Here is a 27,891-nt window from a genome sequence, read left to right on the forward strand (position 1 = left end):
ACCAATTCTAACTGATTTATCTTTCATAATTTTGCTTGTGTTTACCAAACCATATGCATCCTTTTGCCACCATCTTAATTCATGGCATAATTAATCTAATTGTTGAAAGTGTAGCTAGTTGACACTCTTCTTTAGCAACACCACTCTTATAATTCTTGACTTCTTCCTTTTTAACTTTTGAAGCTGGGACCTTTAATTCTCATCTAAGGGTTCAAGTCCAGTTTAGACTTTGGTATAGGATGATAAGCTTTCCTAGTTTGCCTGGGACCAAGGAATTTCTTGGTATATGGTACTTGCTAATACCTGGGAAGTTTCGGACAAGTGGCTATGAGTTCGTAACCTACTCTAGGGCAAATTTTTTTAAGACATCTTAGTGCAGTAATTGATTTTACTGCTAAGCCCCCACTTGGATTCAGAAATGGAATTCTTACTCCAATTTCACTGGCTTGATTCCTTTGTGTTCCCTATTCCAGTCCCTTCCCACTTACTGTTTGGAAAGCTAGTTCATCAGTACCTTCATTTCTTCCAGAGTCTTTTTTTTTTTTTTTTTTTTTAAAGATTTTATTTATTTATCAGAGAGAGAGGGAGAGAGAGAGCGAGCACAGGCAGACAGAATGGTAGGCAGAGGCAGAGGGAGAAGCAGGCTCCCTGCTGAGCAAGGAGCCCCATATGGGACTCGATCCCAGGACGCTGGGATCACGACCCGAGCCGAAGGCAGCTGCTTAACCAACTGAGCCACCCAGGCGTCCCTCTTCCAGAGTCTTATGTCCTGACACTGAATGGTAGTTCCTACAGCAGAACCTAAGAATCTGCTTCTTGCCAGCCTTCTCTGAAAAATTTGGTTTTTTAATGCCTGCATTCTTATTTCTTGTTTGTTAGGTAAACTTCAATTCTGTGCTTCACTTTGGAGGATCTATTATATCTCTTAAGGTCCTACTGACACTGATTATGGCCTTTCCTTTTGCTGGGTTTGCTTGCATCTACAAAATCAAGATTCATGGTTTGGGGCCAGATTTTCAGGTTTGGGAGGAGCTCTAACTCATTGCCCACAGCAATTTTCTTCTTCCTGGGAATTGACTTATTACTATTTTTAAACAGTGGTTCAGTTTTCATAGAGTGAAATGCACTAATCTTAGGAATTATGCTTTGAGGAGTTCTGACAAATGGTCAGACCTATGTCATAACTTACACCTCTATTGCGATGCAGAAATTTCAACATTACAGAAATTTTCCTCTTGCACTCACCACAATCTTCAACCCTGTGGCTCCACCAGGCAATCTGATTTTCATCACCACAGAACAATTTTCTTTGCTCTAGACCTTTTTATAAATGGACTTATAAAGTTAATGCTCTCTTTTGTCTCACTTTTCCCCACTTAGCATGTTTTTGAGATTCATCACTTATTGCATGTTTCAGTAGTTAATTCTGAAGATGTAATATCACAAAGTTTTTATTTGTAAGGGAAAGGAGATCTCCATATTTAGAGAATAAGAAATATTCCTGCAAATCTTCAGTTCCACCACAGACTACAAACATGCTATTAAGTAAAGTTGTATATAAGAAATAGTAACTACAATTCTGTGCTTTCGAAAATAAGAACTTATACTCATTTATTCTCTTAAAACTCTTTTTTCTAAAATCTTCCCAATTGATAGTACTGAAGGAATTTCAGGTTAGACTTCTAGATTAAATAGTTTCATTTCAAAACACTTTGAAAAGAGTTTAAGAGTTAATGTTTAAATATTAAGTTTGTAACAGAAGCTACCTATTTAATATTGGATATCTCAAAACTTAACACTCCATAATAATACCTGAGATAAAAATTTTGATGACTGGTAAAAGAATTATATAACCTTACTGATCACCTACCAAGTATAAAAAAATATAACAGAGTCCTGAAAAAGGAAACTTTCAGGGAAGACAATGAATACTAAGAAAGATTAAGGTACAGTCAAGTTTGAGGTAGGATATAGTGAAGGGAGGCTCTAAAACATATTGTGTTGGATTGAGAAAGTTCAATAGAGATTTACATTAAGATTATCTAATTGAGGGCTTTAATAAAGTTTTTGTTTTCTTCAATCAGGAATGGCATCTATTTAGTGTAGATTTTAAAAAACTTATTATTTTTTATCATTTTCTTTCATATTTTATTTATTTACTTATTTTTTTTTCTCACTGTAACACATACCCACCCCAAAGTCCATTACCCAGCCACCCCATCCCCCGACCAGCAACCCTCAGTTTGTCTCCTGAGTTTAAAAGTCTCTTATGGTTGTCTCCCTCTCTGGTTTTATCTTGTTTAATTTTTCCCAAGCTTCCCTTTATGATCCTCTGTCTTGTTTCCTAAATTCCTCATATCAGTTTGATCATATGAAAGTTATCTTTCTCTGATTGACTTATTTCACTTAGCATAATAACCTCTAGTTCCATCCATATCACTGTAAATGGCAAGATATTGGGGTTTTGTTGATGGCTCCATAGTATTCCATTACACACACACACACACACACACACACACACACACACACCACATCTTATTTATTCATTCATCTGTTGATGGGCCTCTAGGTTCTTTCCATAGTTTGGCTGTGGACATTGCTGCTATAAACATTGGGGCACATGCCTCTTTGGATCACTATATTTGTATCTTTGGTGTAAATACCCAGTAGTGCAGTTGCGGAGTTATAGAGTGGCTCTATTTTCAGCTTTTTGAGGAACCTCCATTCTGTTTTCCAGAGTGGCTATACCAACTTTCATTCCCACCAACGGTGTAGGAAAATTCCTCTTTCTTTGCATCCTTGCCAACATCTGTCATTTCCTGACTGGTTAATTTTAGCCATTCTGACTGGTGTGAGGTGGTATTTCACTGCGGTTTTGACTTGTATTTCCCTGATGCCAAGTGATGTGGAGCACTGTTTCAAGTGTCTGTTGGCCATCTGGATGTCATCTTTGCAGAAATGTCTGTTCATGTCCTCTGCCCATTTTTTGATTGGATTATTTGTTCTTTGGGTGTTGAGTTTGATAAGTTCTTTATAGATTTTGGATACTGGCCCTTTATCTGATATGTTGTTTGCAAATATCTTCTCCCATTCTGTCAGTTGTCTTTTGGTTTTGTTGACTGTTTCCTTTGCTGTGCAAAAGCTTTTGATCTTGATGAAGTCTCAATAGTTCATTTTTGCCTTTGCTTCCCTTGCCTTTGGCAATATTTCTAGGAAGAAGTTGCAGTGGCTGAGGTCAAAGAGGTTGTGGCCTGTGTTCTCCTCAAGGATTTTGATGGATTCGTGTATCACATTGAGTTCTTTCATCCACTTGGCATCTGTTTTTGTGTGTGGTGTAAGGAAATGGTCCAGTTTCATTGTTCTACATGTGGCTGTCCAATATCCCCAACACCATTTGTTGAAGAGACTGTCTTTTTTCCATTGGACATTCTTTCTTGCTTTGTCGAAGATTAGTTGACCATAGAGTTGAGGGTTCAATTCTGTTAAATTGTTCTATGTGTCTGTTTCTGTGCCAGTACCATACTATCTTGATGATGACTGCTTTGTAATAGAGCTTGAAGTCTGGAATTGTGATGCCACCAACTTTGGTTTTCTTTGTCAACATTCCTTTGGATATTCAGGGTCTTTTCTGGTTCCACATAAATTTTAGGATTATTTATTCCATTTCTTTGGGGAAAAAAGGGTGGCATTTTGATAGGGATTACATTAAATGTGCAGATTGCTTTAGGTAGCATAAACAGTTTCACAATATTTGTTCTTCCAATCCATAGGCATGGAATGTTTTTCCATTTCTTTGTGTCTTATTCAATTTCTTTCATGAGTACAATATAGTTTTATGAGTACAGATTCTTTTCCTCTTTGGTTAGATTTATTCCTAGGTATCTTATGGTTTTGGGTGCAATTGTAAATGGGATTGACTCCTTAATTTCTCTTTCTTCTGTCTTTCTGTTGGTGTATAGAAATGCAACTGATTTCTGTGTGTTGATTTTATATCCTGACACTTTACTGAATTCCTGTATGAGTTTTAGCAGTTTTCACATGGAGTCTTTATGGTTTTACACATATAGTATCATATCATCTACGAAGAGTGATAGTTTGAGTTCTTGTTTGCTGATGTGGATGCCTTTAATTTCTTTTCGTTGTCTAATTGGTGAGGCTAGGACTTCTAGTACTATGTTGAATAGCAGTGCTGATAGTGGACATCCCTGCCGTGTTCCTGACTTTAGGGGAAAAGCTCTCAGTTTTTCCCCATTGAGAATGACATTCATTGTGGGTTTTTCATAGATGGCTTAGACGATATTGCGGAATGTACTCTCTATCCCTATGCTTTGAAGAATTTTGATCAAGAATGGATGCTGTGCTTTGTCAAATGCTTTTTCAGCATCTATTGAGAGTATCATATGGTTCTTGTTCTTTCTTTTACCAATATACTGTATCACATTGATTGATTTGTGGATGTTGAACCAACCTTGTAGCCCAGGATTAAATCCCTCTTGGTCAGGGTGAATAATCCTTTTAAAGTACTGTTGGATCCTATTGGCTAGTATTTTCATGAGAATTTTGCCTCTGTGCTCATCAAGGATATTGATCTGTAATTCTCCTTTTTGATGAGGTCTTTGTCTGGTTTTAGGATCAAGGTAATGCTGGCCTCATAAAATGAGTTTGGAAGTTGTCCTTCCATTTCTATTTTTTGGAACAGTTTCAGGAGAATAGGAATTAATTCTTCTTGAAATGTTTGGTAGAATTCCCCTGGGAAGCTCTCTGGCCCTCTGAGCTCTCTGGCTCTCTTGTTTATTGGGAGGTTTTTGATGACTGCTTCAATCTCCATACTGGTTTTGGGTCTGTTCAAGTTTTCTATTTCTTCCTAGCTCAGTTTTGGTAGTTTCCATGTCTCTAGGAATGCATCCATTTCTTCCAGTTTGTTAAATTTGCTGATGTATAGTTGTTCTTAACATGTTCTTAAAATTGTTTGTATTTCTTTGGTGTTGGTTGTAATCTATTCTCTTTCATTTATGACCTTATTCATTTATTCATTTTTCTTTTCTTTTTGATAAGTCTGGCCAGGGGTTTATCAATCTTATTAATTCTTTCAAAGAATCAGCTCCTAGTTTCATTGATCTGTTCTACAGTATTTTTTAGTTTCTATTTCATTGATTTCTGTTTGGATCTTTATGATTTCTTTTCTCCTGCTGGGTTTAGGCTTTATTTGCTGTTCTTTCTCTAGCTTCTTTAGGTGTAGGGTTAGGTTGTGTATTTGAGACATTTCTTGTTTTTTGAGATAGGCTTGTATCACTATACACTTCCCTCTCAGGACCACCTTTGCTGCATCCCAAACATTTTGAACAGTTTTGTTTTCATTTTCATTTGTTTCCATGAAATTTTTTTTTTACATCTTTTTTAACTCCCTGATTTACCCATTCATTCTTGAGTAGGGTGCTCTTTAGCCTCCATGTATTTGAGTTCCTTCCAAATTTCCTCTTGCAATTGAGTTCTAACTTCAGAGCATTGTTGCCTGAAAATATGCAGGGAATGATCATAAAGTTTTAGTATCAGCTGAGACTTGATTAGTTACCCAGAATGTGATCTATTTTGGAGAATGTTCTATGTACACTGGAAAAGAATGTGTATTCTATTGCTTTCGGATGAAATGTTCTAAATATATCTGCTATGTTCATCTGGTCCAGTGTGTGTCATTTAAGACCTTTATTTCCTTGTTAATCTTTTGCTTAGATGTTCTATTTCAGTGAAAGGAGTCTTAAAGTCCCCTGCTATTATTGTATTATTGTCAATGTCTTTCTTTGATTTTGTTATTAACTGCTTTATACAGTTTTCTCCTCCCATGTTAGGGGTATAGAGATTTAAAATTGTTAGATCTTCTTGTTGGAGAGACCCTTTAAGTATGATAGTGTCCTTCCTCATCTCTTTGGCTTAAAATCTAGTTGATCTAAGCATATAACCCCAGCTTTCTTTTAATGTCCATTGGCATGGTAAATTTTTTTCTACCCCCTCACTTTAAATCTGGAAGTGTCTTTGGGTAAAATGAGTTTCTTGCAGACAGCCTGTCTTTTGATTGGGGCATTTAGCCCATTTACATTCAAGGTAACTATTGAAAGATATGAATTTAGTGTCATTGTATTGCCTGTAAGATGGCTGTTACTGTATATTGTCTCTGTTCCTTTCTGGTCTATGTTACTTTTAGGATGTCTCTTTGCTTCGAGGACTACTTTCAATATTTCCTGTAGAGCTGGCTTTGTGTTTGCAAATTCTTTTAGTTTTTGTTTTTCCTGGAAGCTTTTAATTTCTCCTTCTATTTTCAATGACAGCCTAGCTAGATATAATATTCTTGGCTGCATATTTATCTTGTTTAGTGCTATGAATATATCATGCCAGTCCTTTCTGGTCTGCTAAGACTTTGTGGATAGGTCTCTTGCCAATCTAATATTTCTGCCATTATATGTTACAATGGGACAAAAGGCCTCTTGTCCCAAGCTCTTTTCAGGATTTTCTCTTTGTCTCTGAGACTTGTAAGTTTTACTATTAGATGATGGAGTGTGGACCTATTGTTATTGATTTTTGAGAGGAGTTCTCTGTGCCTCCTGGATTTTGATGCTTGTTTCCTTCCCCAAATTAGGGAAATTCTGTGCTATAATTTGCTCCAATATACCTTCTGCCCCCTCTCTCTCCTACTGGGATCCCAATTATTCTAAAATTGTTTTGTCTTATGGTATCACTTATCTCTCAAATTTTCCCCTTGTGATCCAGTGTTCTTTGTCTCTCTTTTTCTTGGCTTCTTTATTTTCCATCATTTGGTCTTCTGTATCACTAATTCTCTCTTCTGCATCATTTATCCTAGCAGGAAGAGCCTTCATTTTTTATTGCTCCTCATTAATAGCTTTTTTAATTTCAACTTGGGTAGATTTTAGTTCTTTTATTTCTCCAGAAAGAGATTCTGTAGTATTTCTAGGTTTTTCCAAGCCCAACTATAATTGTTGTTCTGAGCTCTAGTTCTGACATATTACCAATGTTTGTATTGACAGACATCATTCCCCAACAGTCATTACTGCCTCTTGTTCTTTTTTTTTTTTTTTTTTTTTTTTTTTTGCAGTGAGTGTTTCAGCCTTGTCATTTTGTCCGGAGAAGAATAGATGAATGAGAGAATGAAATGCTAAAAGGGTAACAAATACCCAGAAAAATATACACTAACCAAATCAGAAGAGACCCAAAACCAGAGGGAGAAAGAAAGGAAAAAAAAAGTATGATTAGTCTGGTGAATAGAACAGATACACACTTGATTTGGGTTGTATTTTGGTCTGTTAGAAGAAACCCAAAAATTTAAAGAAAGACACACACACACACACACGGAATATGAGTGTAAAGATGAAAATTAAAAAAATTTTAAAAAAGGAATTGATAAGGTGAGTAATTAGTTGAAAAAAAAAAAAAGAAGGGAATGTGATTAGTCTGGAGAGTAGAGCAGAGCCATACATTAGATTTAGGTTGTATTTTGGTCTGTTAGAAGAAACTGTATCCCAAAATTTTAAAGAAATAAAAACTTACCTGTATATAAAAAATAAGGTTAAATACAATGAAGGAATAGAATATGACTATAATAATGAAAATTAAAAAAGATTTTTTAGAAGGTATTGAAAATATACAATATTTAAAATAGGTTAAAATTGGGAAGAGGAAACATTAAAAATAGGGAAAGAATAAAATGGTGAAAATTTTAAAACTTTAACTTTGAAAAGACTGAAGAATCCTGGAAAAAGCCATGAATTCTATATGGGGTGTTCCCCTAGCACTGGTGTTTTGCAGTTCTCATTGATCAGTAAACTTGGTCTTGGCTGAATGATCTTGCTGATCTTCTGGGGGAGGGGCTTATTGCAGTGATCTCAAATGTTTTTGTCTGAAGCAGAATTGCACTGCGTTTGCCAGGGGCCGGGCTAAGTAACCTGCTGGGGTTCATTTTCAGTAGCTTTTGTTACCTGTTTTCTGTAAAGTGTTGGTGGATGGGACTGAAAATGGTAGCCTCCCAATCTCCAGCCCCAGAGGAGCTGAGGGCTTGGGGCCTCACTCCTCCATGCACCCTCAGCGAAAAGTTGTCAATCATTCCTGTCTCCCTGGCTGCACTCTGTGCTCACCTGGGCTGTGACTGAGCATTTCTATCCCTGGTGTATGCCCTGTTTGGAGTCTCCAAAATCAGCAGATTCCTGCCACACATCCCCATGCCACTCCTCCCAGTGGAGGAAGTGGGGAGTCTGCCTGGATCTGCACCTTGTGGGGTTTCTTCTTGAAGAGAAGTGACCTGAGTGTACATTGGATCATGATTTAAGGTAACCCTGAGCTGAGAGTGCACTCCTCTGCTCTAGTCTCTGTAGCCAGCCTCCCCACTCTGATACCTGGGAGCTCTGCCATACTCAGACATCCCTGGTCTTTTTGTGGCCCAAAAGGTCCTCAGACCACAGTGTCCCAGTGAGGGCTCCACCCACCCATTCTACCCTACTCTTAGCCTCTGGAGTGACATCTCTCTGAGGAGAAGACTTCTAAAAGTTCTGATTTTTGGGATGCCTAGGTGGCTCAGTTGGTTAATTGTCTGCCTTTGGCTCAGGTCATCATCCCAGGGTCCTGGTATTGAGTCCTGTGTCAGGCTTCTTGCTCAATGGGGAGCCTGTTTCTCCCTCTGGCTAATGTTACCCTTGTTCATTCTCTTTCTTCTCCCCTTTTCTGACAAATAAATAAATAAATAAACCCCCAAACTATAAAAGTTCCAATATTGTGCTCCGCTGCTCTACTGCTTGCTGGGAGCCAGCCTCTCCCTCATGGTCTTTCTTCTCTATATTGCCTCAGATTCACTTCTCCACACATCCTACCTTCCAGAAACTGGTTGCTTTTCCGTTCCTAGAATTGCTGCTCTTCTTCTCTTTGATCTCCCATTAATTTTGTTGGTGTTCAGAATGGTTTGGTAACTATCAAGCTGAATTCCTGGGACCAGACAAAATTTAGGTATCCTAGTTCTCTGCCATCTTGCTCTTCCCTCCTAGTGTGATTTTTTAAAAGCTGACATGTATGAAATGATCTAATTTGAGGGAATTAACTTTTCTATATTTTAAAGAATAGACTTAAAAGACCATTTTGATCATCTCAATATTATAGAAATGAGTTGGTTGAGAATCAAAGCTCTAAATAGCAAAATCTACCTCTAAATCTATGAACAATGTTGGTATCTATTATTCTTGATAAATTGTGTCATAAAGAATTAATACCTAATGGAAGAAAATGGTTGGTTTTAACCTATTCTTAGGTGACATTCTTTTTTATTGCTGAATAGTATACTACTATATGAATATATCATAATTTATTCATTTTCCTGTTGGGGCACTTTGCGTTGTTTCTAATTTTTACCAATTATAAATAAAGCTGGCATACACATTTATGTACAAGTTTTTTTTTTTTTTTTTAAAGGGAATTTGTTTCTGTTCTCTTGGGTGACTATCTACCAATAGAATTGTTGAGTCATACTGTAGATATATGGTTATCATTAAAGAGAAAAAAACAACACTGCCAAACCATTTTTTCAAAGTAGTTTTATAATTTTATACTTACACTGTTAATGTAGGAGAGTCCTGGTTTCTTATATTTTAGCCAATATTTAGTGTTGTTAGTCTTTTTAAATTTTTGTCATTTTAGTGTAAAATGGCATTGGTTGCAGTTTTAATTTGCATTTTTCTGATGACTAATGATGCTGAACACTTTTTAATGTGCTTATCGACTATTTATAAATCTCCCTTTTCAAGTGCCTACTCAAGACATTAAGAAAAAATGTTTTATCATTGAGTTGTAGGATATTTTTATATAATCTAGAATTTGTATTTGAATTTGATAGTATCATATAATTGTATCAAGAGTATTTTCAGCTGTTTATCAGGATTATTTTCTTTTAGTCTGTGGCTTGTCTCTTTCATTTCCTTAATGGTGACTTGGATAAATGGAAGCTTTTAATTTTGATCAAGTCTATTTTTTTTTCTATTATGGTGCTTTCTGTGTCCCAAGAAGTATTTGCTTACTCCAAGATGAGAAAGTAATTTTCCTTCTATAAGATGTATTTTATCCTAATAGCTTTACAGATTTTTAGCTTTTATGTTTCAGTGCATAATTTATCTCTAATTTTTGTGTTTGCAATGTAAGAGTCCTGTTTTTTTTTCCATTGATACCCAGTTATTAAAAATTAACTTTTGATATCAAAGCTTGGAATGCAATAACTTAAAACCATGAATGCTAATTATATTGTACTATAAAGTTGCTTGACTAATCAATAGATATTTTTGCTTGTGACATGGTTTTCTTATAGATAGACCCATTGCCAAGATTCATAGTTAATAACTGATTCCTGTTCAACTTGAAATTAGAGTAAAACAACATCCAAAACCTTGTCTTGGCCAATAGATTAAAAAGATAGAAAAATTCATGTAAGCTTTTTTTCCCCCAGATTCCCTCCTGAGAAAAATAACAGCAGCAATGATGAAAACAAAAGCTGAATTAATCCCACACAGTTTTATGATCTTTTAGTGTCTATGATCACTGCTTGGTTTATATCTGTTGAATATTATATCTTTTCTCTTAACATATGGAAGAAGGCCCTTCTTCATGTAAATATGCTAGTTCTAAAACAATGCACAATGATATAAAACTCAGCATTACTTGTTGTTAATGGGTAGAAACCCACCACAAAGTTGTTTAAGCAAAAAAAAAAAAAAAAAAAATTTGATTAGATAATGTAACTTGAGAATCCAAGGCCTGAGGCTTGTTAGGTCAATGTGAATTGAAAATTTTCCTTGTGTAAAGAAAATATTTTAAAGAGGTTAAAGAAATTTGATAATTTTTTTTTTAAAATAGTAGAAGTGGTTAATTGTCCTCTTTCTAAAAGAGTGTTATTTGTAGATGCTAAAACTGTATGGAGATTTAAAAATATATTCTAATAATCAACAGCAGGACAAATTACTTAAATAAAATAGAGGTATTTGCCCCAGATAGTAATAATATGGTTTGTATCAGTGTTCCAGAGAATAATCTGCAACTAGAAAAAAAAAACAACAACCCTTGGTTTGTTAACTCAGATTAACAGTACTTCCCCCCGCCCCCATGTTCTAATTGGAGTGGAAGAATCAGTTTGTTGAGTTTGGTGTAGTAGGTATTAATTTATGATTTTTATAAAAACCAAGGAACCGGAGAAGAGGGCTAGTGCTGTGCAAATGACCTCTGGGATCCGGCTGGGACTCAGATGCTCACTTCTCTGCTGAGGTGATTACCATCCTTGTTTGTTTTGACATTTAGAGAGACTACAAGTCTCACTCTGTGCTGTTCGCAAAAAGCTGAGCTAGTTGAAAAGCAGAGATTGACTGTATTTCTTCCGGTGTTTTGGTCTGCAGGCGTTTGTTCCTCAGCCCTGTGGTGTACAGGGCCAGGGCTGCATGGAGCAGATGGTTTCTCCGGGTTGTGCTGACGGGCCACTGGTGTCGTAGTTCCTGATAGTGGCTGCCAGCAAACCTCATTCCTTTTCATTTTGCCTGGTCCTCATTTCACCGGAAAACACAGCAGCTGTAGCCGCACACGGACTTTTTCCTCTTTCCCTTTCCCCCTCTCACCCCTCCCTAGACCTCTCTGGGCTTTGACGTCATGTGTGCTCCTTTCGGTTGCCATAGCAACCCCATTCCCCAAGCCCTCTGTCCGTCTCCTCTGGTAGGTTCCACAATGGTACAGGCAGCATCACGCTGCACAATGGTTTCCAGGCAGTGAAAGAGGGTGATTCAGCAAGCCACTCTTCTTCTTCTTCTTTAAAAAAAAAAATCCTCCCCTTCTTTTTTTATTTTTATGGGGGTGGGTGGTGCTTGTTATATGCTTACCTTTTTCTTTTCTTTTTTCATTTTTATAATCTTCCTTTTTTCTCCTCACCCCTCAATTCTTCGGGGCTTGAGTGACTTTAAAATTGGGTTTTCTTGGAAATCACCTGTCTATCATTAATTTTAAACCATTTCCCCACCTCCAAAGAATCTATTCCTTATTACAATTTGGAATGTGGTTAATGAAAAACAAGTAGGGAGGATTTCTGGGGCAAACACTGCTGGATCAGGATCGTAGTTCTCAAGCACGGAATGGTAGGTGGCTCTTTGCTCCTTCTGGGTTCTAACCTGTTTTTTGGAGGGTGGGGTGATGCCTATTAATTGCTCCTGGTGGGGTGGGAGAGCGAGCATGGGAAAAGTGGGAGTGATGGGATGGAAAGCAGGTTTATGAAGTGAAGTACCTCTGAGGCAAGAAGCCACCAGCCTTTCCTTCTGTGTGGAGCATCTCTCTCCAGACTTGGGCGTGTGGATACCTTCGTATTCGGAGTGAGGGTTGGCAGAGGGTGGGAGGGAGCTTTCTTATTGTGACCAGGGGTTTTTAGACCAATGCAGAGCTACAGAAGGGAAGAGAAAAACAGCGGGGGAGAGAGGGTGAGAGTGGGGGGAGAGAGAGAGAGGAAAAAAAGAGACAGAGAGACAGCGAACAGCTGTGCTTATTAGAAGTGCTGACCTCAGTCCTATATCTAAGAAATGCTCTGGGTTCCATAAAACATTAAAAAATCACATCTTTAAGTATGCGTTTATGTTTACTTCCTGAGAGGTGTAATTTAAATAAATATTTTGGATCATATTTATTTATAGTAGAGAATGGTATTTATATATCTTAGCTGCAAAACTAATGACATTACTCTTGCAGAGACATTCTAGGCTAAATTCAGGCCAGGGAGAGGAACACAGAACAGGGGTCAGGTAAGAGATTAGAAGAAACATTGGCATTGCAGTAGCATAGGTAAGGGGTCCCTTTAAGAAAGTGATCTCCTAGTCACAGCAGGCAGCATTTTTTTTTTTTTAAATGGCAGGGTTCCCATATTCTGTGCTGGGATACTGTGTCCCCTAGAAATGTCAGATCTCTTTTGGGAAAAAAAAAATCAGAAACGAGCATGGCAATATACTTACCAGAATTTATGCTTTTGTGCCTGCAGCAAAATAAATGTGATTTATTAGAAAATCTTTGAGTATATCAAGGTTAGAGATTGTTCAAGAAAAATTTTATATGTATTTTTTTTTCCCTCCACATTTAAATCTAGAGGCTGTCTCTGCTTTTACCTTCTGACACTTAACTTCCCTGAGTACTACCTTTTAGCTGTAGAAAAAGAATGGCTTATCCCATGGCAGGAGGCTCCGAAAGAATCCCAAGGCTGTTTACATGGGCTGTCTTTGCTGCAGAGCCCTCCAGGGTCTTTGCAGCAGCCCTGCGTGCTGCTGGGGGGTTGACGGCAACTTTTATGAACGAACCAGAAAGAGGCAGGCTAAGTCATGGGACAGAACGCAGTTCAGAGGGAAGGAGAATAAGTGCACTCAGCAGTGCTAGCCCACCGTCTGATTTCTCCCTTCATCCCTCGTCTGCTAGCTGTCAGACCCTGGAGGATCTCCCAGAATGCTGATCAACATATCAAAAATGGTTGCAGGAATGACCACTTCTCTCAGAGAGGCTTCTGTACTTGTTCTACCTTAGGTGAGCCTATATGTTGTCAGTACAGATAGCGACGCTCAAGAATGAGCTCACGACCTTCTGACTCTACTTCGGAACCATTGGATTTTAGGGGCCAGACAGCTCGGAGAGAGCAGTTTTGCTGCCTTTGGCATGTATTCCCTTTCCTGCCTCCATCTCACTCTTAATGGACACAGAGTATGGGTTAGCTTATTTTATTACACAGAGCAAACTGGATTTTCTCTTCCCCACAACGGAACTATAGCAAATCAGATGACAAAGGTGGTATAACCTTAGATATGAAACAGTCTTCCTGCTTCCTCATCTGCACATCACTCCCTCCTGTTGTAGAGTAGCTTTAATTTGATGAGTTCCTGGTGTTACAGAATCTTTGCAGTACTGGTTAAAAAAAAAAAAAAATTCTTGATGATGAGGCAGTAAGAAATCATATGTAGAGTGGAAAAATCAGCTGCCTCCAGCTTCCTGCTTGCTTGCCCCAGAACAGCATCTGCTGTTGGGAGGAGTGTGTTTGTCATGCTCGAAGGGGATGTTTGTGAACAGATCCCAGAGGGACCCAGTGTGTTTTGCTGTCATTGTCTGGTATGTCTGCACCTATTAGTATTTCATGGTTTCATAGGACGTGGTCAGTGTTTTTCAAGGTTAGAATGAACTGAGACTTGATTGTGGATGCTAAAAATAAATGTATATTTCTAAGTTGCAGGAAAATTCATAAGATTTCCCTGGTTAATATATCTTATAGGAATATTATAAGCAAAGGGGATTTGCCTAACCTCAGTAATGTGAAAAAGCCTCCCATGTTTAAAGGTAAAGCATCCCATATTTAAAGGATTTTTTTTTAAAGCTTTATTGTAGCTTTATGTAAATGAATTTATGTCTTTGGATATAATCTTAATGAAAAAGTCTTTTAATACTGATGATAAAAATAAAGACAATTTGGGGGCTTTCTTGTTTGTTAAACGTGAGGGCAGATGCTCTCCCTTCCTGTTCTCATTCTGGCTTCAGGTCACATTTGCAGCTAAAAGACTTTGCATGGAATTTGTGTGTACAAATCGAATGATTGCTTAGTTACTTATGAGAATAATGGGTCTCAAAGCAAGGGAGTCTTCCTTCAATTAGAAGAAGTAAACAAACTGACACTGAAAATTCTTTCTCTGTTGCCTTTACTATTTCCTCTTGCAGTGTCCTTTAAGCTTTTGGTTGGACATTGCAACACTTAAGCAAAAAGAAGCACAAAGTGTCCAGGAATGACAGGAAGGAGTACAATGCTGTATTTGCTGCAGGCTGAGTATTTGCTCCCCACTACACTTGCATCTCTCACACCTTCTTCTGAGGACCACTGACTTGCATAAAGTTGGGCCTGGAGACTACTGGGGGAGTGCTTATTGGTAAAGAAGAACAAGATCCATTTATTTCTTTCGTATATTAAACATATTTATTGCATTATATAAGTCTGAGATGAGACACTGCTGCTGATTCAGATAAAAGATCATGCTGCATATTGATCATTTCTCTTTGAAAGAGAAAATGCAATTGAGAATTGGAGCTCGAAATTTAGAAATTTACCTATATATAGTACCTATTTTCATAGCAAAGTTGTATGGTTTTGACTAAAGATTTTTCAGTTTGAGTGCATTTTATCTGTAAGAGAAAATCAAGGCAAAGAGGGGGAAAGTGAAAAATCTATAATTTTAAGTATTAACCTACCTCTCTCTCCCCATTTCTTATCATGAATCTTGGTAGAAACTCCAAATGGAGAGCTCAGGTAATATTGAAAATCCTTAAAACAAAGAACCTTTTTGGTATGAGAAGTAAACTCAAATTTATACTTTTTTTTCTTTTTCAAAGATTTTATTTATTTATTTGGCAGAGAGAGAGAGAGAGATCACAAGTAGGCAGAGGCAGGCACTGAGAGAGGGGTAAGCAGGCTCCCTGCTGAGAGTCTGATGCAGGCCTCGATCCCAGGACCCTGAGACCATGACCTGAACTGAAGGCAGAGGTTTAACCCACTGAGCCACCTAGGCACCCTATACTTATTTTTGCTAAAGAATTTTTCTAGTTGAATTGATGTTTTGGACTCATAATAAGCCACTATGGCCTTTCTCACTGTTCTTATCTCTGAGATGCAAAAGCCATAGGCTTATAGAACTAATGCTCCTAGGAATGGAAATTAAAGTTTTGAATGGAAAAAAAGACGACTCAAGTTTCCTTAGAAGCATTCCTAACCCACAGTTGCTCTGAAATCCCATATGGTGTACATGTGTAAGGTGAAGTTCTTCTACAGAGCCATCAGGCATTTGTAGACTGGCCTCCTCAGTAATAAACAGGATTTTTGCTACTGCGTGCGTGTGTGTGTGTGTGTGTGTGTGTGTGTGTCTGTGTGTTGTAGAAAACAGGAAAAAGATGCTACCACCCAGCTGTGACTTAAAAAATACTAGAAATTCTTTTTAGTGACTTCTCCTCCTAGAAGCAAAACTGCCTCCTGGATTTTGTATGTTAACCTGCCTGGGTCCTCCATGTGCTTCCTGAAAATGAATTTCTTCAAGTAACTGTCCTCTTCTCACAGAAGATCTGGAAGCACTGATAGTGAAGTGACAGCTCTCAGGCCCATTTATCTGGCAAGGGTTTTCAGTGTCCATACTTCCACCTTCCTCGCACTTATCACACAATACAGTAATGGCCTCTTCCTGTTTCCTGTGTTTTCTACGAAAGTATAATCTCTCAGGTACTGACTGTGTCTGTTTGGCACATTATTGGGACACAATAAATATTACTTGGAGGAATGTCTTCTGTGTACAGATCTCTGCTAAGTGCAAAGGAAGGAAGAGTTTGGAGCCATTTGGGGAGATGAGGTTAAATAAAGATGGTATATAATCAAGGGCTCTATTAGTAATTTGACAAGAAATAGAACAGGAATTCAGAGGAGAATGAAATACATGTGACATTGGAGGCTACATTGAGATGTCTGGGGACATAGTGGGGAAAGAATTCATAGTAGTAAATTGTAAGCACCTGGCCAGGAAAGGGACTCTTATTTGGAGCAGGGAGGAGGTTTATTTTCGGTATGATGAACATACTTTCTAAAGTTCTAGAAATCAAAACTTATGGTTTGATAATGGGTAGGGCATTGGAAACTGGCAAATCTTGGAGAATCTGGTCCAATATAATCTCAAAAAAGGAACAGTAACAGATTGAAGTTGCAAACCTATTTTTGTAACTAGATCAGATTATGGGAAAGCATACATACAGGTCTGTTTCCAGCTTCAGAACAACTTCAAAAAAAAAAAAAAAAAAGAACAACTTCAGTTTAGTTTTATTCTCTTTCACATACTTCAGAAGTTTTTGAGCTTCTCCTCCTCCTTTAGTTGGTAGGTATGAAATCCATCATTCCAATGAAATCTTTCATGAAAAGCAGACTGTATAAACATGTAACAGTGGCGCTGTCCCAGTTGAAGCTGAGTAGGGTACCTTGTGTCTCAAAACCAAATCCATATCACAAAGCCAAATACCATGTCAACTAAAGTAATAATTATTAATTGGGCTTATGTTCAGATTTTAAAATATCCAGCTACTCTGGTGTTGGTAACACCAAAGTTCTTTTGCTTGTAATACATTTGGACAGAGTGAACTACCTTCAGGTGTTTTATTCCCTCATCCTGTGTCCCATCACTCATTTCCAGTTGCTTTTGTCAGTCTTTTGGTTTCCTAAATGCAGATGAGATTCTCATTTAAGTAATAAGATCAAATTAATTTTGTGTTTTTGCTTTGATTTTAGGCTAGCGTGAGGAACACCAACAGCAGGACCATCTCAGATCTTCGTTATGGCAACTCATGCAAGAAGCTGTTGAATTAGAACAATTTCCTATAGATGAGAAACCATACAAGCAGTGGTGAGTCACAAATTTAAAAATGTTCCTTAGCAGAAAACATGTGATCCCCATAACTTTAAATATTGCATGGGATTTAGTATGGATCTGAAGAAATACTGTTCTAAATAATTTCAACTAAAGAAGTGAAAATCAACAGGACAGAATGTTTAACTGCTGGTGCCACATAGAGCAGCATGAAGTCTCGCGGTGCATGGGTGCGTTGTAAAACACCACAGTGCTACCACACTCCATGATACCAGTCCGGTAAGACAGCTCTAATGAACAATTTCATGTGCCTGAGTAACAGCTGGTAATAATGTTTTTCAGTGGCTTTTTAAATTTATGACATAATTCTGTATTTTACCAATTCATCCCCTCTGGTAGAAGAATTGGTTCTGAGCTAAATTATAATGCTCAGTGCCTTTCGGAGAGACACATATAAACACATTCTTATGTAAATATATAGGAGTATATAAAGAATGTATATTATATATATATCAATATAACATTTAGATCCTTGGAAAAAAGGTGAGAGAAATCATAGCACAATTTTATAAAATTAAATTCATAGACATTTACCCTACAAATCTTTTTGCTTAATACAATTATATTAAAAGTAGATCTAGTTTCTCTGTTAGTTGGGATAATTTTGAAAACTTACTATTTTATAAAAATATCAGCACACACAGGCAGAATTTTTTTAATCAAATACTTGATGCTTTATAGTCACCAAAGTCAATAATCAACAGACTCCAGCAGAGATGAACCAATCATAATCTGTCAAATAACTTCTTTGAGAAATAGTGCGTGACAGTGGTGTTTGTAAGACTCCAGAAGAAGCTGTTTTGTACTAGTGATCAATATATCTCTTTCGTTTGCTTAGTGGCTCATATAACACTGGGTAGGTAGGCTGACTTGGGAATTAATGCATGAACTATAACTGAAGAAGACTGATGAAATTAACCCTATACTTATTTCACCTCATGATTTTCATTATAGTTTGCTCATAGTGGATATTGAGAAAATATATATAATTGTCATCACTATGCTGTGCTTAATCAACATGTATTAAATGCATGTTTGTTATGAAAGAGAATAACATGTTGCCAAATATCAACTATCGTGGATCTAAAGTAAGGTCAATTTTATATGGCTGAATGTGATATTTTGGGTAATGCGCCCCTTCCAGTGATGTAGAAAACATATATTGCCCCATCTTAGACATTTATTCATTAGGCAAACATTTGTTGAGAATCTGTGATGTAGATATTATCCTTAACTCTTGCAATAGTTGAAAGAGGTAGTGCCTGCCTTAAAGGAGCTTTCAGTCTAAAATGGTACTTATGATAAAATGTGTCCTTAAGTGGGGTGATTTATTCCAAGAGTGTGTTCCTTACACAGAGCGTTCTATGGGTGGACTTGGGGTGCTAAAGGAAGTGCAGCAGAGGAGAGGCTAATACAGATGGCATGGGGAGTTGTCAAGGCAGACTTTCCAAAGGGAGTGATATGTTAACTGAAAGTTAAGGATAATAAAAAAATAACCAGAGGAAAGGGAGCAGGGGGAGTATTTTCCAAGGGTCTAGATGCTTGGCAGAGTATGCTTTTTTGCAAGTTCTATGTCTCATTTACTGTGTTAGGGCATAAATGGGGTGGTGGAAATGAAGCTGAAGAGGGTACAGGAGATATACCATGAAGTATCTCTTAAAGATAAAAAATTTGAATTTTATTCCAAAATGAAGAACTTTTAAAAGACTAAGTAGGAGAATGACATGATTAGGTTTATTATTTAATTGTGAAATATAAATAGACTTAGCAAAGTATATAAGGCAAATATGGTTTAAAGAACAATAACAAAGCAAACCTCATTTAACTGCCATTCATATTGAGGAATAAATTCCTAGTAAATCCCTATGTTCTCCTTTAGAATCACATACTTTTTCTTCCCCATTAGGGATGACCACTTACTGCTATCCTACCTTTTGTCATACCTGTTCCTTGTTCCCTTGCTTTTCTTTGTAGGTTTTCCATTTTCCAGTTATAGTATATGTATATATGATATATAATTGAATTTGGTTATATATATATATATATAATATATTGTTAATTAACTGATTTTGCTAAACATTGTAAGATTTTTCCATATTAATGGAAATTAATATAATAACATATAATAATGGAAATGAATATAGTTTATTCATATAATTGTAGTTTAGTCATATAATATAGTTTATTCATATAATTGTTGTATAGTATTCTACTCCATGAATATACTAAATTTACTTTTCCATTTAACTGTAGGTGAATATTTGGATTGTTTCTACATTATTTTGCTAGTATGTGTGCATGACCTGAGTTATTTACATATAAAAATAAATAATTTATGTAAATATATTTGTTAACTATTATAAATATATTTATAATTATAAATACATTTATAATAAAGTTATTAAGTTATGTATATATAGTTGCTTGCAGATTCTAATATACATGTGTAAGGGCTTCTTTTGGATAAATATTGAGGAAAGGAAGTACTGAATTTGGGGGTGTGTGCACACTTAGTTTTTCTAGTTTTTCCAGAATATTGTCCCCAAGCAGTTATATCAGTTTACACTCTCACCAGCAATATAAGAGAAATTCTATACTCCCCCAACATTTGATTTATAAGTTCTTAAATTTTGCTAATCAAGTGGATACGTAATTGTACTCATAAAAGTATTAATTGGCTTTTTGTTGATTACTAATGAAGAACATCTTTTCATTTTTTATTGGCCATTTGATTTTCTTCTTTTGTGAAGTACTGCTCAAGTGTTTATGAGATTTGTCTTTCAAAATAATAACTAGTGTTTACTGAGTTCTTAGGTGTAACAGCATTGTACTAAGCCCTTTGCAAGCATTTTATCTGTATATCATCCTATGATTTACAGATAAGGAAATTCAGGGTTAGAGAGGTTAAATAACTTACTAACAGTCACACAGCTAAGAAGCAGTGGGCTTTAGTATTCAATCGCAGGGCTTTCTGACTCCAGACTTCCTCCATTTTTCAGATAGTGTTTGGGGGAAGATTAGATAGGAGCCAGAGGGAACGCCCAAGGTGTGAGAATCCAATTTAAAAACCATAGGAACATAATCCAAAGAATCACCAATAAAACATAAGTACAAAGCAATTGGACTCAGTAATGAATGTCATGGGTGAGGAAGAGGTAGGACATATAAAAAGTCTCTAGTTTTAATACCTGTTTGCTAGGCAGAGTCAATATTATTTATATGCTGTATATTTACATTCCAGTTGTTGTGGTAGGTTTTAAAAATTATGATTCCATGATTCAATAAGAAATTAATTTAGTTCAGGGGACCATAAAATTTAGGGTAAAGAGACCACAGTGTTTATTTGGATCAACTCTTCACTGTTTTAAAATGTGGAACTTGGTGTGAAAAGAGTTTTAAATGCCTTGCTTAAGCAGACATGTTGCTGAGTGTCAGATGAAGAATAGATAGCAGGCCTACAAAGAATACAAAGGAGTAACAACTTTCCTGATTTTTAAATTAATAGGTGAAAATACAGTCAATTCTGCTAAACATTTTTTTAAAATCAGTTGCCTTGTCATCATTGTTAGCAGGTTTATTTAATGTGGCCTAGAATGTTATCTTCTTGCCCTTGATTCTACCAGTGAAACCACCAGATCTGATTTGCAGTTGTTACCAACTGCAAATTGTTACTGTTGTTACCAACTGCAAGTTGTTACTGCCCTACTTATTTTGATGTACTCCATTGCCTATGTAATAAATTTCTTTCACCTTACCATGTACAGCATTCCCATCCATCTCCATTTTAGGAACTGATAATCTTTTGAATTGCTTGGGGATGCTAATGTGCTTCATTCTCATAACACACACTCAAGTGTTTCTTACCTCTGTGATACTTCATACTGTCTATCTTGCCCAAATTCACTCCACCCAACTTTTAGTTAGTCATTTGCCATCTTTTAAGACCTTTGCAGACCAACTGCATGGGCACCATCTGGGGCTTGATAGAAAAGCAGTGTCTCAAGTCCCACCCAGATCTCTTGACTCCAAATCTTTCAAACAAGATTCTCAGGTGATTTAAATTTTGAGAGGTTCTGCTGAGACTCACTCTAGATTTCATTAGGTGTTATCTCCTTCCAGAAATGTTTCCTGACTCCTTCCAGTGGCATTCCTTTCTAGTGTTCTCACAATAGCCAAGGTATATCTATCTCATTGCATTACCATGATGTTTTATTAACTATTTATGTATCTGTCTCTGCAACTTACTTGTGAGTAATTTGACTCAGATCTAATTATCTTTGAGTTTTCCATCCCTAGCACAGTGCCTGAAACATGGTAGCATTACACAAATGTTTGTTGAGTGATTGTTTGATGAAAGAAAGAAAAAAAGAGCAAGAGGGAGACACATAGAAATATAGAAACAGGCAGAAAAGATAAAATCACAAGCAGAAAAGACACACAGCCAAAGGACTACATAGAGAAGTAACTAGACTACAAAAAATTATGCCTGTCGATACAGACTGGAAAGCAGCCTCACAGAGAGACTACAGTCTTATTTAAGTAGACTGAGTAATAAATATGAATATTGTTGGCCAACTCCCTCAGATGCAAAGAATACCTTAATTTCTCATATAAAAACAGTATAGTTTTATGGTTATTATTTATATTGAGCAAATTTTATCAAAATTTGTTTTATTTTCCGAAACAAAGTATTCTACTTAACTAGTCAGAGACTGTTCCAAATATTATGTGAATGTGGATAGAGGATTCAGGTTTGTTTTGAAGCTGTGGGGATGGAAATAAGGGACCAGTGAGTAGAAAGTAGGCATGATACATAAAAGATCTTTCTGATGATTAGAATTATCTGCAAGTTTGTGCTTTTAGAAGAATAGCAAATTTTCCAGCATTGCAAGTATTTAACCATCTTCATGGCTGACCAAATATTAAGAACATTTTAGAGGTGCTACTACTTGATAGGGAAGATTGAAGTCAATGACCTCTACAGTCTAGGGTTCTTAGGAATTATGAGTCTAGTGTTGTTCAGAGTAGTGCAGGAAGAATGGAGGTTATAATAAAGATTATAATAGTGGATAACATTTCTTGAGTGATTATTTGTGCCACTCACTGTTCAAAGCACTTTGCATGTACTAATTCACTGAATCCTCACAGAAATCCTACTGAGCGTTTCCGTTTTACAAATGATGACACTGAAGCCTGGGAGCTTTCATAACTTGCCCTTGGTCATGCAACTAATGTTGGTAGAGTCCATGGAGTCCAACTTGGGAGCACTTCTTTTTTTAACCACTGTGTTGAATCCTTCTTAGTATTAAAGGTGAAAGTTGGACTGACTAGAGCCTTAAAACATTGATGTGGTTTGAATTCCAAGAAAGTGTAAAAACAGGAATTCCAAGAAGTGATAACAGCATAATCAAAGTAAAGAGAGATAGAAATGAACATAACAGGTTTGTGGAACCAAATACCTTATAAATGAGATGAATAAGAGAATATTCAGAAATTTATTATAGTGCAATATTGTCTTATTTTTCAATGGCTGCAAGTTACCAAGATGGGAAGCCAAGTCTTTAGGACTTTTTCACCCTCAAAAAACCAACATAACTAGCCCCCATATTGTATAAAAATTTAAAGGCTTTTCACCAATTGGTGGAACTTCAGTCTGTATCTCCTAGGAAAATAAATTTGGGACTGTCACTGTTTGAGAGAGCCTAAATAATTTGATGTTGTATCAGGAAAAAATAATGTTGTCTTTACAAGTTGGCACTTTACTGGAGCTTATTTGAAGAGTGAGTTAACATTAATTTTACCATATCTCAGATCCTGCATAGAGAATTCCAGGTATTCCAATAACCACTGCTAGAGGAAGTACTATAAAATAGAAGTAGGAGATCTTAATGAAAATTTGGTTAACATAAAAAATATTTTCAGATTAGGGCTGGTTGAAAAATTTAGTCCATACTTAATAGATTCACAGCATGTGATAATCTGTATTTATAGTGCAGATATCAAAAATATATGCTGGATACTTCAAAGTTTTCTTTCTAATTGTACTTTTGGAAGTTGTAGGTGATTTGTTTGTTCTTTAAAGGCACACTTTGAAGCTCCTTTAGATTTGAGAATGGATATCTTTGACAATATTGTCTTTAGAAAATCCTTTTATAAATCTTAAGAATCAGAATAATTCTGCCTTGAAATTTAGTTTAATAAGATTTAAAGCTATTGTACTTCCCAACTGCTCCCAAAAAAGGTTGAATAAAATATGTTAGGCAAAAACTATGTGAAATAGTGGGTAGAAAACAAATTAAGCTGTTTTTCATGTTTTGTGAATTTCAGCTACATATATCATGTCACATGTCTGTTGACTGTCCTCTTGCCAAGCAGATTCGGGTCAACAATGTGGAATGTCACGGGCAATCAAATCTCATATGTTGAGTTTCTTTTCTAGTTTTGGTTCTGAGTACAGATGTCTGACTCTGTGTCCTAATTTAAGGAGCCAAACACCCTTTTGTTCTCTGCTTCTAAACCTGATATAGTATGTGAAATTCTCACTTACTTCTCTTGGTTGAACACTGTTACTATTAAAATAGAAACGTTATGAAGTAAATTGGTTGGTTAGCTAACCTGGGAAGCTCAAACTTGAATTATGGTGTGAATTGATGATAATGGATGTTGAATCATGGATAACAACCACACTTGGATTAATGTCTTAACACATTAAACTAAGAGATTAAAGGAAGGGGATATATGGGAAAGAATTTTATATGGAGAGGGAATCAAGATTGGTGTCAAATACAGTACCTTTTTTTTTTTTTTTTTGGTAATATCCAACATTTCCTCAGTGCTTGCTCATTGCCAGGCTGTGTCCTCAGCCATTTACATGAATTAACTCATTTAAAATGAAGGTCTTACGTGATAGCTGTTATTAGTATTCTCATTTAACGGATGAGGAAACTGAGCACAGAGAAGTAACTTGTGCAAGGTGACCTATGAGTCCTGGAATTGAGATTCAAGCCCAGAGAGTTTCAAAACTCATTGTTTCACTGCCCTCCTAGTTGACAATGGTGGTGCAGAAGGGTGTTTAGTTGTTGGTGTCTGGTACACAGTAGGTGTTTAGTGAACGGTGAATAAGTGTTTGAGGCTTTATATGTTGACTGCCCAGACGAAAGGCAGGCAAGTCACACAGATCAGCTACTAAAAAGGCTGAAATTTCCTATTTGTTAAACTTATCTCTAGAAAATGTTTTTCTAGAATCTCCAGTCCTGTGTATCTTTTTTCCAGTACTGCTCTAGACTCAGCTCTTGACCTTCCAGAGAGGAGGAGCAGCCTTTGTTTCCCTGACTGGCTCTGTGTCACTTCCTTATTGCCATCTCTTCTTCAGGCTGCCACAGCTTTTCCTTATGTCTGGAAGTTTCCTTTTCCCTCTCTTCCGCACCTTTCCCGCTGCCACTGCGATTCTATCTGGAAAACTTCTATCCTTCAAGGTCCGGTTCACACCCACTGCCCTCTGGGAACTCTTGCCCAACTGTCATTCCCACTCCTTCATTCTCCCAAATTGAAATATGTCTAAATAATATATATCCAACAAAGTGGTATGGGCTTTCGTGAGACACCTGGCTTTCAGTCTGCTTCTGCCACGCTGTGGAAATTTCCCTGCCAGGGCCTTATTTTCCCCACATAGGATGTGCCCCTGTACTTTTATCAAGACAGTACTTTGCTAGGGGTTTAGCAGATTATTTAAAAATTCTCATCATGTAGTTTCTGGGAAAGGAAGAGACCTTGATGTTAGGTTCTCATCCTGGCTCTGTCACTAATTAATATTCCTTTGGGCAAGTCTTAACCTAGCTGAGCTTCAACAGTGTATGAAGGAGTTGTGATAGATGATGTTTAAATTTCTTTTTAACTGTGAAAACTCTGTGTATTAAGTTGTACAGATTGAATTAAAGCATGGGATAATACCCAAAAGACCAGGGATAGTGGACTACCTTAGTGAGGGTAGACTTAGCCTGTGAAGGGACCTCTTGAGAATGGAAAGCAGCATCATAGACAACTGAAAGGGAAGAATAGGCCAGATGGAGGTTTATAAGGATCTGGAAAACAGACTTTCCATGTCCAAGTTTGCTCTAACCCAACCTCTTTAGTTATCTTTAGCCTCACATTGTCACTCTAAATCAAAAGATAAGATATTTGAATTATAGGAAGTCACTTCTAATTATTGAGACTTTATTATCCATAAAGAAGGTAACTTATGCACAAGGCAACCAAATGATTGCATCTACTTTCCAGATTTGTATCTTTCTTTTTATCTTAAAGTTATCTGTTGTTATCAAAGGGCTACTATGTACAAATGTTTGCTTATTCTTTTTTTTTTATTTTATTTTTTAACTTTTTATAATGAGGGACTCTTTAAAAATTTGCCTTTAAAAATTATGGTCTCTAAACTGTACTGGGATTTTCCAGCATATCAGTTGAAACTATTGGCATTTTGATTACCTTAGATATCATATCAATACAAGAGATTTGGATAAGGGTTAATGGATATTTTCAATGGGAAGATTACTGTGGTAGAATCTTTGAAGAATGAGTAAGACACAATTCTTCCCTCTCGCCAACTCTTTCCTCCTTTCCTTTTCCTTCCTTCCTTCCTTCCTTCCTTCCTTCCTTCTCCCTCAAATACTTACTGGCTGCCTCTTCTGGGCTAGGTGCTGCAGCAGCAAAGATAAATTCTATTTAGCCTTGCCCTTAAGCAGCTCACTACCAAACTTGGGGCCTTTAGATGGGGAGAGAAAGGGGAAATACTTGTAAATAAATGAATCCTCACATAGGATAGTTGCTTTAATAGATATTGAGTTTAGGGAGCAGTCAGTTACAAACTCAACTACTCAATTGGGATTCTGCAGAGAGACATGAGTCTCAGTGTTCTATAGCAGCAGTGCTCAGACTTTGTGGTCTCATGATCCTTTTACGCTCTTGAAAATTATTAACCACAAGCTTTGGTTTATGTGGGTTATATTCATTGGTATTTACTGTATTAGAAATTAAGACAAAAATTTAGAATATTCATGTAATTCATGTATGAATTAGCAATAGTAAACCCATTACATGTTAACATAATGTATCTTTTTATGAAAACTACTTTTTACAGAACAGAAATAGTATAGTTACAAATGGTATTGTTTTAAAAAAAAAAAACAAATGGTATTGTTTTACATTTTTGTGAATCTGTTCTATGATTAGTTTAAAAGAAGATGGCTGAATTCTTTTTATATACTTATGGCTTTAACCTGTTGTTATAAAACATACCATGTAGTCTCTGGAAGACTTTACTGTACATTTTAGAGTAAATGAGAATGATGACAACAAACCATATCTTTATATTATTGGAATTAGTTTTGACTTCAGGAAGCCCCCTGAAAGGGTCTTGGGGATCCTTAGGAGGTCTTATGTACTATAGCTCGAGACCACCAAAAAGCATTTGCTGTACATAATGCATTAACTTCTTTTATGCATCTAGAATGGTATGTACTACTTAAAAAACAAAACAAAACAAAACATAGTGTGCTTGATTAGTCACAGGAGGAACTCCAGATGTGAAAGACTATAAGACTGTAACCTCCATGAAGGCAGAGAGATCATTTCTCTTTTTCACTCATTACCCATCACAGGTTCTGACACATAGGTGACTTTCTGGGAATCTCAATGATAGAATATTTTATTTTACTTTAAAGATTTTATTTATTTATTTGATAGAGAGAGATCACAAGTAGGCAGAGAGGCAGGCAGAGAAAGAGGGGGAAGCAGGATCCCCTCTGAGCAGAGAGTCCATTGCAGGACTCAATTCCTGGACCCTGGGATCATGACCTGAGCCAAAGACATAGGCTTAACCCACTGAGCCACCCAGGTGCCCTGAGAGAGTATTTTAATAAGACAGATGTACTTTCACAAGTCACTATAGACCTAGGCAGAATATGGTGAATGCCACAAATAAAAGTTAAGTGTGTGTTGTGGAGTTGGAGGGAGAGGCCATTTTTAACTGGGGTATTAGAAGGGAGTCCTGGAGGAGAGGGCATTGGAGTAGAGTTGTGAAGATAATTTTAGTCGTCAGTGTTGGAATTGGCAAGGTTACTTCTAGAAGAGGAAATACAAGGAACAAGGAGCAGAGTGGGTTTGGGGTTCAGAAGTTTAGGTTTGTGTAATTTAGAGATGGAAGACATGGCAGTTAGAGATATGGTGGACAAAATAGATTAGGGACAGACTGAGGAGATTGTGAGTGATCTATGAAGGAATTTTTAGTCTGTCTTTATAGATAATGAGGAGCTATTGCTATTTTTTGAACAGGCTTAAGTAAATGATTTTGGCAGCAATGTTGAGAGTATGGAGAAGAGAGAGGATGGAAGCAGGATGAGCAGTTAGAGGGAGG

The 27,891-nt window shown here is 36.7% G+C and overlaps 1 protein-coding gene across 7 annotated transcripts in view; it reads left to right on the top strand.

The window, feature by feature from the left end:
• MAPK10 (mitogen-activated protein kinase 10) overlaps positions 1-27,891 on the top strand; it is a 611,144-nt gene that overhangs the window by 267,967 nt on the left and 315,286 nt on the right. For 3 of the 7 annotated variants that reach the window (XM_059173366.1, XM_059173369.1, XM_059173394.1), the window contains one exon: positions 17,342-17,456. The gene's annotated coding sequence lies outside the window, so the exon portion shown is untranslated. Of the gene's footprint in view, positions 1-11,674; positions 12,153-17,341; positions 17,457-17,592; positions 17,700-27,891 lie in introns of those variants that run through there. The other 4 variants (XM_059173371.1, XM_059173365.1, XM_059173389.1 and 1 more) reach the window with 4 other exon arrangements.

The sequence above is a fragment of the Mustela lutreola genome, chromosome 1 (assembly GCF_030435805.1).
Source record: "Mustela lutreola isolate mMusLut2 chromosome 1, mMusLut2.pri, whole genome shotgun sequence".
NCBI classification, from domain to species: domain Eukaryota; kingdom Metazoa; phylum Chordata; class Mammalia; order Carnivora; family Mustelidae; genus Mustela; species Mustela lutreola.